The sequence below is a fragment of the Aquarana catesbeiana genome, linkage group LG05 (assembly GCF_042186555.1).
Source record: "Aquarana catesbeiana isolate 2022-GZ linkage group LG05, ASM4218655v1, whole genome shotgun sequence".
In the NCBI taxonomy this organism is placed as follows: Eukaryota; Metazoa; Chordata; class Amphibia; order Anura; family Ranidae; genus Aquarana; species Aquarana catesbeiana.
The window spans coordinates 418,711,970-418,725,912 of NC_133328.1; the positions used below are offsets into that span (position 1 = coordinate 418,711,970).

The 13,943-nt window shown below is 40.2% G+C and overlaps 1 long non-coding RNA gene across 1 annotated transcript; it reads left to right on the plus strand.

Annotated features, from left to right (window-relative positions):
- Window positions 1-8,691: 8,691 nt before the first annotated feature.
- Window positions 8,692-13,473, plus strand: LOC141145006 (uncharacterized). The gene is made up of 2 exons (XR_012244499.1): window positions 8,692-9,157; window positions 12,565-13,473. It is a non-coding gene; the product is annotated as an uncharacterized lncRNA (long non-coding RNA).
- Window positions 13,474-13,943: the final 470 nt, after the last annotated feature.

Below are 13,943 nucleotides of genomic sequence, written 5' to 3' on the forward strand. Positions count from 1 at the left end.
AAAACCACTGCCTCCACTCTTTTTCTCTAGTGAACTAGCCTAGCCATGCTCATTAAAATTGTCCTGCTGATGGCCCATTGTTTACACTGTTGCATTATCTGTGGTCTTTAATTCTTAATGAGAATCTGATAGAAAATAGCCAGCAGCAGGACAGGTTTTCAGCAGTGAAAACGAGGAAAGCCTCAATGAATGACCAATTTCTATCTACCATTCGAAGTGGGGCTAATACCACTTAATAAAAAACTGACCTAAAAAATTTATTTTTTAATCAAAATGAATCAGATTTTGTTGCTACTGTTGCATGTAAGTCAAGCTAATTGTAAAGTAAAAAAAACAATAATTTCCACAGTCAAATATGCACTGCCAGTGTACACTGTTGTTGAGACCACAAAAATCGTACTGTTCCGTAAATTCATGTACAGCTTTAAGGTCCAAGTATGTTATTTAAAGGATCTGTGCGTTACCTTCAAAGTCACCTCAAAGAGCTCCTCCTGTTGTATGTTTAAAAAAAAAAAAAAATTGTATTGGTACATGGCAGTGTCCAGTTCCCTAAATTTACTAACAGGATAGACTTCATTAAAAATGTGCATACAAGTTTAGATTTACTGAATCCTTAAAGTGGTTGTATATCCTGACTGTGACTTTTACCTATAGGAAAGCCTTATAGGTGCACCGTTTAGGAGATATTTACCTTGTAGTGCACCGATGATGTCATCGGCGCATGCGCTGTGAGGGAACGGACCTCCATGCCATATCTTCGCAAGCTTGTGCTGTCACTGGTGGCTCCGGCACGCATGCGCTGGAGTGATGTCACGTGGCTCCGGCCAGTGACACAGCTGGAGTCCGTGGCCCCGGAAGGAAGAGGGGCGAAGATGGATGCTTCCTGCAGCAGGGACAGTGCAAGCTTCGTTTGCAGGTAAGTGTCACATAATGGGCTAGTATGCGATGCATACTAGCACATTATTTTTTTACTTTGCAGGAAACAAAAGAGGAAGTAAAACCCAATATGATTCAGAGAATCCTCTTTTAATTGAATCCAGATTTGCTCATGTTCTCTTCCCTAGTTATCAGTTTCAGAGGCCAAGTTAAACCAGATAGCCTGATCTTAAAGCTGACCTGTACTGTGGAAGCTGTGCCAAAACTAAGCAAGCAGAGGTTAAAGGATTATTCCCTAGGGATGAACTAAAGGTTCAGTTCAAACACAAGTTTGGACCAAACATTGTATTATTCAGACTTTTTGCCCGTCGGTTGGCAGGATTTTTTTCTTTTGCCGGTTCAGCATGCATCGTTTATTATGACTGTTAAGGTTCTTTATCACTGGTTGACAATTTTGGGAATTTTGGGGCCTTTTTATTTTTCATTTAAAGACTTATCAGAAAGTGTGGTGTCATTATTTACTGTTTTTTTTGTGAATAAGTAGGCATGCTATGTACCCCTATGTACATATTACATACACCTTGCTCATTCACACGGGGGGGGGGCTAATATCTGGAAGCCCCCTTATCCTAAAAAGGCCTTCCAGATTCTGGAAGCTCCCACTCACAGACCCCCCACAGAGTTGTTTGGAAGATGCCCCTTTGGGGGTGGATCCCACTCTTTTTTTTTCTTTGTCCAGGGGTCCTGATGTGTATTTTTTTAGATGGAACCCCATGCCAGTTTTTTTGTGTGGGTCTCCCATTAACATCTTTGCCAGACTCTCATCTAGGATAATAGTCTGGTATAGATGATGATTACAAACAGAAGTAAATGGACAGGAACTGTTATCTACTGGCAATTTAAACATTGTTGTCTTTGTACATGTCAGTTTTGCTATAGTAGATTGTATGAATTGTATAGTTGTGCCATTTCACAGGCAAGTTAAGGGCATCCCCCGTCATATTATTTACAGGAATTTTGAATTTTTAATGTTTCACTTTAAACATAATTAAAATTATTGCTCCCCGCCAGTCAGAATTTAAGATTTTTTTTTTGGGCTTTGGTACATGTTCCTCAGGGCTGTCCCATTTCCCCATGACATTTGTTTCACAATCAATTGTCTATTAGCCTAGGAAGAGGTCATGACTATTTTTTTAACATTCGGCAATTATTGACTTCAAAGGAGTTCAAATTTAGAATCTAAAGTTCAGTAATGTTTACCAAACCCACCTCAAACCAATCCCTGGTACATTCGCCATTAGTCACCAGTATTGCTAATAGGCTCCCTATAGACCTTTTCTTTAGTACTGAGCTACTCTCTTCACCATCTCTCTGTGTGTGGGCAGCCATTCTGGTACAGGCATAACTTTGCTTCCCCATGTCAGAGCTGCCCCCATGATGATTGGTGATCTGATGACTGGTGGGGCAATATTTAAGAAGCTGAAGGAATAGTGCAGAATGCACAGATCTACAAAATTAATGAAGCAGAACAGGGAGATTCTTATACTGCATGTCCTCGAATACAATGAGAAAAGCAGTGGTAATGACATTACCAAACTTTGCTCCAAAGATGACTAGTCAGATGCACAGTACCTTAGATATGCTTTCGGTGCAGACATACAACTATGAAGCTCAAGGCACAGGAAGTGCATTGCTGTTTTTCAGAAGGAATTTAGGACAAAAGCTAAGTACTGCTTAGACTCAGGTAACACCTCCATATGTTCCCTGCAATATACCAAATCTTCAGCTTTGTGTTCAGGCCCACTATAATGGTCCAGATCTCCAAAAAAAAAAAATGTTTTGCATGTAGGTCAACGATGATTGGTTCAATCAATCAACAGTGAAAATTCCCCATCAATGTTTAATTCTTGCTTTTTTGCTTTATTGCTTTATCATCCCACTTTGTCAGCTGTATTCTCTAAAATCTAAATGAAAGAGCCAGGAAAGTTAATATGACTAACTTTTAAACTTCCCCTTTTGACTTCCTGACAGTTATAAAAACTTAGCTCAAACTGAGCGTTTACTTTAGCTTTGAGTAATTGGACACTTTAAAGTAGAGCTTCATTCTGCCAATCAATGTTGACTTTTAATCACCACACTGCTAGGATTTGTAAACAGATAGGAAAATATATCATATTTATTTGTTTTAAACTTTTTTTTTTTTTTTTTTTACATTTTTTCAGTCTTCTTGGTTTCCAGGCCTAAGCAAATTATGTCATACATCCCAGGAGTCTTCAGGGGGGAGAAAGGGTTTTCTTGGCTAAGCACACCCTCCTGCTTGCATGCCTGAGCTAAGGGCAGGTGGATACCAGAAGTAAATGCGGTGCTGCAGCACGCCTGCTATAACTCTATCCCCACTCTATTGCCCCGTACACACGGTCGGATTTTCCGATGGAAAATGTCCGATCGGAGCGTGTTGTCGGAAATTCCGACCGTGTGTGGGCTCCATCGGACATTTTCCATCGGATTTTCCGACACACAAAGTTGGACAGCAGGAGATAAAATTTTCCGACAACAAAATCCGTTGTCGGAAATTCCGATCGTGTGTACACAAATCCGACGGAAAAAGTGCCACGCATGCTCAGAATAAATAAAGAGATTAAAGCTATTGGCCACTGCCCCGTTTATAGTCCCGACGTACGTGTTTTACGTCACCGCGTTTAGAACGATCGGATTTTCCGACAACTTTGTGTGACCGTGTGTATGCAAGACAAGTTTGAGCCAACATCCGTCGGAAAAAATCCTAGGATTTTGTTGTCGGAATGTCCGAACAAAGTCCGACCGTGTGTACGCCCTATATGAGTTTTGCTGTACAGTAAACGGCAAGCGGTTAATACCAACTTAAATCCAGATTATTACACTGCTTGCAGTTAAAAAAGCATTTAGCAATGATAATGATTATAGAGCTGTCATTCTCTTGTTCTTTTTATATCTGTCTGGAGTTCAGTTTTAAGAGTCGAATGCTTATTCAGGGAAGATGTAATGTAATATAGAATAAAAATCACTTTACACCCCACTTTCTTGAAAGCCAGTGTTCTCCTCTGCTCCTGCTTCACCCCCAGAATGTGGATGGGCTCTTGACATTCTCAGATATAATGCAGAACTGTTGGTCCTACATTGCATATGGTGATGCTGGTGAGTGGGAGGCCACAGGACTGGGTTCTGGTCATGAACAATGGGGGAGGAATATGGAAAGTAACAGTTTCTGTTACTATCCCATAGACCAGGGATCTCCAAACTCTAAATAAAAGGCCAGTTTACTGCTCTTCAGGCTTTGGGGGGCCAGACTGTGGCCAGTGGGAATGGAAAATGCCCTGGTGTGCAGAGGGAGTAAACAATATCTAATCATTCATTTTAGTGGGAGGAACAGTGCCCCATTTTTGATATGGGCAGGAGGACTAATGCCCCATTGATGGTGTCAGTGGGAGAAATAGTGCCCAGATAAAGGCAAGTAAGGGGCTGCATCTGGCCCCTGGGCAACAGTTTGGAGACCATTGCCCTACACTAAACAAGCATTAGATCTGGGGGGGCAAATATGATTTTTGTAATCATATCAGAATTCAGCTTTAACCTATTTGGATAGCTTTAGATAGAGATCAGTAAAAAAATAATGGAAATAAAGGAAAAGAATCAAGCAATCAATTTATTATATGTAGTTTAAAGTGTGGGTTTGCTAGTTAATATGCTAATCAGGCCCATTCCTTAGACGTAAGCTACATAACTGGAACTTTTTGTCTATAAATTCCCATTATCCTCCAAAACATTTTTACTGTGTTTGCATTTTCCTCACTGTTCTTTGTAATGCAGAATCTAGACTATTTGATAATCAATTTTACTTGTGCTTTTGCATACAATATAAGGTGGAGGTTAATAAGATTCTGTGGAAAATTGCTTATGAAGCAATGCACAGTTTGATTTGTGTATCTTATTACTTATTAGGCTAACACACTTGCTAATAGAATGCCAACATCTATTAGATGTATAATGTATCAAAATTTCTGTAGCTGCAACAGAGCCCAGTATTCTTTTAGAGAGATTATTAGTAAAATTGAGCATGTGATTTATGCTTTATTTTGAAACACAAGACTGATACATTATGTTGATATTATTTTCTATCTGCAAATTAATTAACCTATTTAGATAGCAGTTAATCACATGAAATGTTTATATTATTTTAATTTGAGGTGTAATTACTAATTTTAAATAGTAGCAGCAGAGCCGCTGTTTTGAATGTCATTAATGAGCACAGTCAACTGAACATATAATAATACAGCTTAGACACCATTTGCTCTGTGGTATTTTTTTTTGTATTGTATCCACTGATAACTCAATGTTTAAGTTTAAGTGCTGAAGTTCAACATCATACATGTTACAAGTTGGTATACCATAAGTTGGTACACTAAAGGAAGAAAGGAACGTTTTTTTACAGGTGATACTCTTGCAAGAATGCTAGGCAAAAGCCTTTATGCACACAGAATATACAGCTAATACTTTATCTGAGCTTATGTTAAATAGAACAGCCAGGTGCAACTTAGCTATATCAATACTTTGGTCAAGAATTTGTAATGTATGATAAAGCATATAGAACGCATGGAGGGCAGGGGTCAGGAGTATGAAATGCACAGAGAGCAGGGGGCAAAAGTGCACAACATGGGGACTAGAAATGTGTAAGGCATAAATTTCAGGGGTCAGGAGTATGGCAAACACAGAGTGCGGAGACCAGGAGTGTTTAGCGCACAGAATGTATGTCTCAGGAGTTTGTAACAAACATAGTGCAGGGTTTAGGAGTATGTAATGCACGGAGTGCATGCATAAGAAATGTATAATGCACAGGGTATAGGGCTCAGGCGTACATAATATACAGAGTGCAGGGATTAAGTCTATGTATTGCACAGAGTTCAGGTGTCTGGAATATATAACATGCAAGGTGTAGGGATAAGGAGTGGGTAAACCACAGAGAGCAGGCATCAGAAGTTCGGAATGCATAGAGTGCAGGGATCAGGAGTATGTAACACAAAGAGCGAAAGGCTCAGGAGTTTGCACATTGAACAGTGAACAGGGATCAGGTGTACATAACATGCAAGAGGTTTAGAATGTACAGAATGCAGGAATCATTCAGGGAATATGTAAAACACAGAGGCTCAGGAATACAAAATGCACAGAGTGCAAGGACAAGGAGTGTGTAACACACAGAGTGCACAAGTACATACTGCACAGAATACAGGGAATGGGACTGTATAATGCACACAGAACAGGGTCCAGGAATGCATAAGGCACAGAATGCATGGGTCAGAAATGTGCAACAAATATAGTGAAGATGTTAGGAATATGTAACACACAGGGTGCTGGAGTCAGGGGTGTGTAACAAAGAGTATGGGGGGCAGAAGTATATAACACACATAGTGCAGCATTCAAGATTGTGCAATGCACAGGGAACAGAGTGCAGGCTTATATAATCCAATAATGCACCCAGTGTTAAAGTGTCACAAAGCCATTTCCCCCTTTTGCACAGACAGTCAGCAGTAGCACCCAGTAAATGCTTAGCATTGCAAAACCCAGCAAACACAGGCTGACTGGTGTTTGAATTGCACATTCTGGCAGCACCGAGAAGCACCTATCTTGTCATCAAAAGACCACTTCCACTATCAGACAAGCTGAAGCAGGTTGGCCATTTAGGGATTGCTAGGAGGGGATGTTTGGATGTCAAACAAGCAATTTTGGGGATGGGTTGAGGTTGACATCAGAGCCAATGAGTAGCAGAGCAGCTTTAAAAAAAATGCCAGGTGATGTTGAGACATCGGCCACCCAGCAAGAGATGTGGGGCATATTACTTGGGTCCACTAAGCAAGCTACACCATTGTCCAAGACAGAAAAATGTAAAGCCCTCCTACAGGCAGGAAAAAATAATTCCCCATGCAATGGGAACCCCACCCACTGCTAAGGTTGAATGCTAACTAAGCTTAGGAGTAAAAAAAGGTGTAATACTTACCTTGTTGATTGCACTGGCAGGCTCCCTTCATTTGTGCAACTGGTCCCCCTGAAGTTCCTTCAACGTTCCAGCAGTGGTCATACATTGATTCCAAGTGCAATCCAGGTCCTATAGTCCTGCATTGTACATGAGAAATGTGAAAGCCTGCCCACAACCAGGAGTATTGGAGAGAAGTGGAGAGTGCTGGAGCCTGACAGAGAGAGAGGAAATAAGTATGCAAGTATTACATGTTATGCCTCTTAGATCCCAGAGTCTGTGGAAGGATGTATCCAGACGGTTTAGAAACAGATTTCACAGACTAGAGATCAGACTTCTAGATGCAAAGAATTTTATACAGACTTTTCATAGCTGCTATCTAGAGATTGTTATTAGGCATGAGCTTCGAGTTCGAAGCTGTTCGCCAGTTCGCTGAATAGCGAACAATTTGGGGTGTTCGCGGCAAATTCGAAAGCCGCGGAACACCCTTTAAAAGGCTATGGGAGAAATCAAAAGTGCTAATTTTAAAGGCTTATATGCATGGTATTGTCATAAAAAGTGTTTGGGGACCTGGGTCCTGCCCCAGGGGACATGGATCAATGCAAAAAAAAGTTTTAAAAACAGCCGTTTTTTCAGGAGCAGTGATTTTAATAATGCTTAAAGTGAAACAATAAAAGTGTAAGTGTAATATCCCTTTAAATTTCGTACCTGGGGGGTGTCTAAAGTATGCCAGTAAAGAGGCGCATGTTTTCCGTGTTTAGAACAGTCTGATAGCAAAATGACATTTCAAAGGAAAAAAGTCATTTAAAAGTACTCGCGGCTAATAATGAATTGCCAGTCCGACAATACACATAAAAGTTCATTGATAAAAACGGCATGGGAATTCCCCACAGGGGAACCCCGAACCAAAATTTAAAAAAAATGATGTGGGGGGTCCCCCTAAATTCCATACCAGGCCCTTCAGGTCTGGCATGGATATTAAGGGCAACCCCGGCCAAAATTTAAAAAAAAAATGGCATGGGGGAACCCCGCACCAAAATTTAAAAAAAAATGGCGTGGGGTCTCCCCAAAAATCCATACCAGACCCTTATTTGAGCACGCAACCTGGCAGGCCGCAGGAAAAGAGGGGGGACGAGAAAGCGCCAACCGCTCCTGAACCGTACCAGGCCACATGCCCTCAACATTGGGAGGGTGCTTTGGGGTAGCCCCCAAAACACCTTGTCCCCATGTTGATGGGGACAAGGGCCTCATCCCCACAACCCTTGCCTGGTGGTTGTGGGGGTATGCGGGCAGGGGGAGTTATCGGAATCTAGAAGCCCCCTTTAACAAGGGGACCCCCAGATCCCGGTCCTCCCCCCTGTGTGAAATGGTAAGGGGGTACAAAAGTACCCCTACCATTTCACAAAAAAAGTGTCAAAAATGTTAAATATGACAAGAGACAGTTTTTGACAATTCATTTATTTAAATGCTTCTTCCTTCTATCTTCTTTCTTCTATCTTCTTTCTTCTTTTGTTCTATCTTCTATCTTCCTTCAGTTTCTTCCTTCATCTTCTTCTGGTTCTTCTAGTTCTTCTGGTTCTTCCTCCGGTGTTCTCGTCCGGCATCTTCCTCTGCAGCACCGGCGTCTTCTTCCCTTCGTCTTCTGGGCCGCTCCGCATCCAGCATGATGGGATGGGAGGCTCCCGCTGTGTGACGCTTCTCCTCTTCTCACGGTTCTTAAGTGACGGAGGGCGGGGGCACCCAGTGACCCCGCCCCCCTCTGACGCACGGTGACTTCCCTGTCCACCCCCCTCTGATGTCACAGGTGTAATGGAAATTTGTACGTTCTGTATATAATTGTATTGTATTTTGTATGTATTGCACACTGCCCTCACTGTGCACGGCACTAATAATGTTTTCAGTAAATGTTTACATTCTTTCGAGTCCTGATTAGAATTAGCCTGCCTATGTAACGCCCCTTGTTACCATAAATGTACAATTGTAATATTAATGTGATACCTACGTAATCATGTGCATAAAAACCTTCAATTGCGTCATAATAAAGCAGAACAGTAATTTGGAAAGATGCTGAGCGTATCTTTTGTGTCTGTTCCCTACTGCAGTAGTTATTATTAATTTGGAACCACTAATCAATATGAGGATAGGAGTTGCCTATCATCAATTTAACCGAGTCATGCATGGCGAGCTTTGCCTTAGGAGGGGATTCCAGGTGACCCTGAGTATCCGAAACGAGGAGCTTGAGACGATCCGGGAATTTCTGATAATCAGCCGGCTGAGGTAAGCCTTTTGCTTACATTTGAGTTATCAGACTTCCTTGATCGGTAAGGCATTTTCGGGACAAAGGGTACCTATTTTACTCCCCTTAATCGAACTGTATTGATTGGTGGTTATATGTTATGTTGTCACTGTCTACTGTCCATCGGAGTGTTATAAATAAGAAAGGGAAGAATAGTACTGTTCACAGGTATATGTAGTACATCTGCTAGATAAAGTAGTTTAGAGGCAAGAGGGTATAGGCACAAGTAGAGAAGAGAGAAGACTGGCCAGTCATTATGGGCATTGAATTAAGTAAGGGAATGAAGGGTAAGAGACCCTCAAAAATGCCCAGCGCAAGAGAAGCGCTATATATGAACCGAAGGTGTGGTTCCGCCTATACTGAGCCCCTATATTAATGGTTAAAGTGGACAGAGATCCACAATAGGTAATTGGGTTACCAAGGTCCACAGGGACTAAGAATAATGCAGAGTAAACAGCTAGAGAAACAAGTTATCTATGTGAGCAGGATGGATCAAGGGTGACATTAACACTAGACAGAAAGGGACATTTTCATGTTAAGTTGTGGGATGAATTTGGGGTCAGGCACTACTAGTAAAAGTCAGAAACAGAGAAATGAGAGTTAAAACAGAATACTTTATATGTTGTCAGAGAGGGAAGATGGGATGAGCACTGTGGCTCCCCATCTGATCATAGAATCATAGAATCATAGAAGCTAGATATAAAAGTTATTTAAACAAAATAAGGAAAGCAGAATTTAGGCAGGGAAATATTAAAGAGTTAAAAGAAAGTGAGAGAATGATATGCACATGTTGTGTACAAATGGGAAAAATGTATGTGCGAATGCTGGGACCTTTAGTTCTATTGCTTGTGTGTGCCACGTACGCAGATGTGACCCCCTCCTTTGTGCTCTCCTGAAAGAAATGTGGCTGGGATGAGAGGTTAGTGATAAGCTGGAAAGACACCATGCCAATTTCTGTTTTTTAGACAAAACATTTATAACAAAATGTGCCGGGTTAACGAATCTAATGGTAAACAATGTGATCACAATTATTTTGAATCTGTTTTCCAAACATGGTAAAATGAAGGTTACATTTAACCGTGTATTACACAAATTGAATATCCTTTGATAGTGGAAACAGTGCATTTAAAAAAGGGAAATTAAGTAAAATTAAGTAATAATGAGTATTAATTTCTAATATGAGTTTAACAATTATATAGATATATTGAAACTGGTTTAGACAACCTTTGGTTGGAAATGAAATCCAGGTTATTGGGGAAATTTGTAAAAATGGGATTAGTTTAGATTAAGATAACAATTTTGTAATTTTACATTTATTCAATAAGCCCTTATTGAGAGAAGAAAAAGATTAAGATGAGGTTGTTATTTGGAATAAAGCTGCCATAATATTTAACAAAGCCAAGATGGATGGGATACATAAGAAGTTCTTCTACAAAAATGATATTGTAAGGTTTTTGATAATAACTTGATGTGCGGTCCATGATGTAAGAGTAATAATAAATAAAATTTAAATATAACAGTCCCATCACATCAAGTCCACACACCCTGTTAGGATAGATGCCACCTGCAGCCAGTTGTGTTATAGTTTTTGATGCTTTCTGGTCCATCATACAGATTATTGATCCTTTTGTTTTTATTTATTTTTATTTTTGAAATCCAAAGCAGAATGTGTGGATTGTGAAATGATGTGCCCCTTTTTCTTGTAAAGTACAGTGGTATAAGCAGAAGAATATTTTGGATTTATGGGCATCTCTCCATGACCGCAGGGTATTGTTATCATTTATTATAATATTGCCAGGAAGAAGTTGTCTTTTGAAACATGAAACTGGAGTTCTTACACAAATAGCATGATAGAAAACAAGCCATTGTAATATATTCATGCAAGCTGGACCCAGTAATGAAGGGTTCATCCTGATATATCAGAGCTGTAGCTTTTATGCAAAGGTGCTATTAGACAAAGTTAGATATTGTTTTGGTCAATGGTCCGACATTCTGCGCAGCAAATATACAGATAACTAAATGTTTGTCTAATGAAAGGTTTAAAATATGAGTTTATTTATGTACAAATCTAACAATGAAAAATGTGGACATTTATTCAAAAGAAAGGAAAAACCACATGTGTTAAATTAATGGTGTAGGAATCAGCTGCTGTGAGCCCAGTGCAGGACACACTCCCTGAAGACCCAGATATTACATTTTTTGTAGATTTGAGTATGCAGTTTATCACCCAGAAAGATACTCTGTATTCAAAGTCATTGGATCCTTTTTGCCCAGCTCAAGAAGCAGAGCTCCATGTTTTAGCAAAGCCTGTGAGCTATAAAAAGAGTGTATATTTATATAGATAGTCGAGATATAGAGAGCTTTTGGTTCCATTTGAAGGGCCAGAAGTTTGTTTTTACTTCGGCAGGTAAACCAACCAAGCATGCCAAGTTAATTTGATTGGCTGTTTTCAGCCTTCCAGCTTCTTGCTGAGGTAGCCATATTAACTTTCACACATGGAAGCAGACCAGGTGACTCTAAGGATGCTGCATTTACAGCCCCGGACACTTGATGGGTCTGTGCAACTCACAGATTCCACCCTAGTTCTGGCCCAGTATAGCTGGGATTAATAATTCAACTTTAAGGACCCCAGAACGAGAAGAACAAGTGGTCCACAGGGGGCAACTTCTTATGAAACAGGACTTTGGAAAAAGTGATCATTTATGTCTGCCAGCCACTCTTTTCCCTTCAGCTTGACACATGGACTGTGTCATCAGTCACAAGCAGTTATGGCTGCCTTAGTAAATGAGCATGGGATAGAGCCAGGGTTCTCCACAGTTGTTTTTATAACATACCACTTCTTGTTTTACCTGTTACCAAAGGTGTTACCAAAAGCTGAACATCCCTCCCAGAGATTACAAAAAAGATATATCCAGATGCCCAAGTCAGGATCTTACAAATATGCATTTTGTCTGTATGGACATGTTTTTTGGATGTCCAGTGGCAAATGCTACTGCAAAGGCCACAGTAAAAAGTGTTATCAGAAGTAGTTTGTAAGTACAGAGTGCCAGAAAGTACAGAGAGTAACAGAGGAAATCATTTTTTATAGGAGAGTCCTTACTAGAAGTTTTGCGGTTTTATTTTTACACCCCCTACTGTCTACAATGTAGCGGACAAAGTAGAGTAAGAAACTAGAAAACTTTTGCCTGAATGTTTTCTTATATTTTATGAAGCCCCTAAGGGGGATGTTGGACTCTCTCCCTATGGGATTTGGTTTGGGAGTGTGTTACTCACTTGCTAATATTTTGTCTCAGCAGCTGAAGTCCTCCATTCGGATCTCACAGAGAATGTTGCTGATCTTTTAAGGTTTTTTGACAAACTCATTTATGTGTTTTCTCCCCAATTCCAGATCCTAAAAGTTTGGAAGGATCTAAAACTAAAGCCAGGTGACTTTTGGATTGTTAAGAGACATTTATATATATAAGGAAAAGTTTGGAGACTCAATACTGCATCTATTTCATGTACAGTTTTTGCAAAACTTGAAGGAAAAGTCACCTGGATCCACACCAGACACTGCAAAAATGACTAAATTAAAGAAATCTCTGTGTTTGATTTGTTTCCCTCTTGTGATCACAGTCTAGGGTACTTTTTGATTCAATTACTTTAATTGTAAGGGATATATATATTTGAAAAGTAGTTGAAGTCATATTTAGCCATGTTGAAGTCATATTTGTCTTTTGTATGTCTTCCATTATATGTAGAATTGTCTGTGTTTACATATGCTGATAAGTCAGCATGTCCACAATTCAGCTAGAAGGCCATTCTGGCCACAGGAGTGTACAGCCAGTACTCTGTAAATATGTCTTATCAATCATTTGTTTTTCACAATGAAAAGTCATTTTGTAATGAAAAAGTTGCTCAGCTATTATTTTCTCCACAATGGAGTTTTTTTGCCTCTTTGGCCAGGACTACCTCCACCTAAGCGTGTGGAGGTTCCAGGTTAAAGGTGATAGCAGGTATGGTTAGTGATCAAAATATTGATCAAAAGAGGGGAGACTGTAATGGAAATTTGTACGTTCTGTATATAATTGTATTGTATTTTGTATGTATTGCACACTGCCCTCACTGTGCACGGCACTAATAATGTTTTCAGTAAATGTTTACATTCTTTCGAGTCCTGATTAGAATTAGCCTGCCTATGTAACGCCCCTTGTTACCATAAATGTACAATTGTAATATTAATGTGATACCTACGTAATCATGTGCATAAAAACCTTCAATTGCGTCATAATAAAGCAGAACAGTAATTTGGAAAGATGCTGAGCGTATCTTTTGTGTCTGTTCCCTACTGCAGTAGTTATTATTAATTTGGAACCACTAATCAATATGAGGATAGGAGTTGCCTATCATCAATTTAACCGAGTCACAGGGAATGCCACAGGGAAGTCCCCGTGCGTCAGAGGGGGGCGGGGTCACCAGGTAGCCCCACCCTTGTTATTTAAGAACCGTCAGAAGAGGAGAAGTGTCACACAGCAGTAGCCTCCCATCATGCTGGATGTGGAGCGGCCCAGAAGACAAAGGGAAGAATATGCCGGCGCTGCAGAGGAAGATGCCAGACGAGAACACCGGAGGAAGAACCAGAAGAACCAGAAGAACCAGAAGAAGAAGAAGATGGAGGAAGAAACCGAAGGAAGAGAGAAGAAAGTAGAAAGAAGACAGAAGAAAGAAGATAGAAGAAAGAAGAAGCATTTAAATAAAGGAATTGTCAAAGCACCCTCCCAATGTTGA